Source organism: Phocoena phocoena, chromosome 3 (genome assembly GCF_963924675.1).
Source record: "Phocoena phocoena chromosome 3, mPhoPho1.1, whole genome shotgun sequence".
In the NCBI taxonomy this organism is placed as follows: domain Eukaryota; kingdom Metazoa; phylum Chordata; class Mammalia; order Artiodactyla; family Phocoenidae; genus Phocoena; species Phocoena phocoena.
Window position 1 is genome coordinate 12,509,243 of NC_089221.1, and position 1,927 is coordinate 12,511,169.

Here is a 1,927-nt window from a genome sequence, read left to right on the forward strand (position 1 = left end):
TACAAAATTTGACTGCATATTCTTTTGTGTGCTCTGAATTTTTTTAGCATGTGTATTTTACTTTTTCAAATAAAATTAAAGCGGAAAACCCGCCACAGTTCTTTGCCATAAAATGCAAGTATTCTTTTCAGCCAGTTTCTCCCTTTGATGCCCATTGCTACATAGTCTCCCTACATTGGTTTCCTTGTCTTGCCCTTCTCCAACCTTTCCTCTAACTGCAGACAAAATAATCTCCTTCCGATCTTTCAAGGAGGATCAAACACAAGGTTCCTCATCAGCTGAAGGAGGCTTTTCAAGATCTGGTCTCCAGTACCCTTCTTCCAGGTTCGTCTTTCAATAAAACCCCATTATGAACCCGTTTTACCCCAGAACCCCTTGTAGGTTTCCGAACTGCCCAAGCCATTCCCTTCCTCCATACTTTGGCCCTGCACTCTTTGCCCCTTGCACCTATGACTGCTGCTCATCTTTAGCAGCTACTCCGCTATTCCCTCCCTGGACAGGAAGCATTTTTGTCTTCTCATCTTTGAAGTCTGTTAATATTTTCCCTTTGCTCTTGCTCCTCCTAAATCAAATTTCCTATTGGTTTTTTTAAAAATAGACTTATTTTATTTATTTATTTATTTATTTTTGGCTGTGTTGGGTCTTTGTTGCTGCAGGCTTTCCCTAGTTGCAGTGAGCTGGGGCCACTCTTTGTTGTGGTTTATGGACTTCTCACTGCAGCAGCCTCTGTTGTTGCGAAGCATGGTCTCCGGGCTTCGGTAGTTATGGCACGAGGGTTCAGTAGTTGTGGCTCGCAGGCTCTAGAGCGCAGCCTCAGCAGTTGTGGCACGTGGGCTCAGTAGTTGTGGCTTGCGTGCTGTAGAGTGCAGCCTCTGCAGTTGTGGCATGCAGCTCAGTAGTTGTGGCTCGTGGGCTAGCACAGGCTCAGCAGTCGTGGCTCAGCAGTTGTGGCACGTGGGCTCAGTAGTTGTGGCTTGCAGGCTCTAGAGCACAGGCTCAGTAGTTGTGGCACGTGGGCTCAGTAGTTGTGGCTTGCAGTCTCTTGAGCGTGGGCTCAGTAGTTGTGGCTCGTGGGCTCTAGAGTGCAGGCTCAGCAGTTGTGGCACGTGGCTCAGTAGTTGTGGCACACGGGCTTAGCTGCTCAACAGCATGTGGGATCTTCCCAGACCAGGGCTCTAACCCGTGTCCCCTGCATTGGCAGGCGGATTCCTAACCACTGCGCCACCAGGGAAGCCCCCCAAATTTCCTATTTGCAAGAATGTAGTCCAACAACACACACACACACACACACACACACACACACACACACACACACATGCTGCTGCGCTGGGTAGGACCGTGTCCCCCTTCTCACGGAGGGGACGGCTGTTAACTCAGCTCTGGAGCGACAAGCCCGGCACCACGCCGAAGGCCAGAGCCTGCCGGGCTCCAGGCTCGGGGCTGGGTGGTGACGGCATCACCCATGGGAGGCCGGGGAAGCAGCACATCACCCACTTGGACCACATTCCGCGCTCTACAGCCGAGGAACCTCTGGCAGAGGGCGAGGCTCCGAAGCCCAGCGCGACACTGTAAGGCGCCCAAACATATTAGTACCCTTCACGCCCCAGGCCGGCCCTCTTCCTCCTCACCGAGGCCGAGTCCCGCCGCCCGTCCAGCACGTTCTCTCCCTCACGCCCGGGGACTCGAGGACAAGGAGCTGCTGCAACTCTTAGGTCAATGACCGCGCGCTGGGAACTCTGGGGCTGGCCGGCGGCGCGCGGGGGTGGAGCAAGCGCTGTAGTGTTTCGCGTGCGCGGTCCTCTCGGACGGCTCGGCCCGCGCAGGCGCATGCGCAGGCTCCGCGTCGCAGGACTCCCAGCCGTCGCGGGCCGCGCCCCCTCGCCGCGGGTCAGAGGTCGCGGGGCGGGCGGTGGTGACGTGTGCGGAA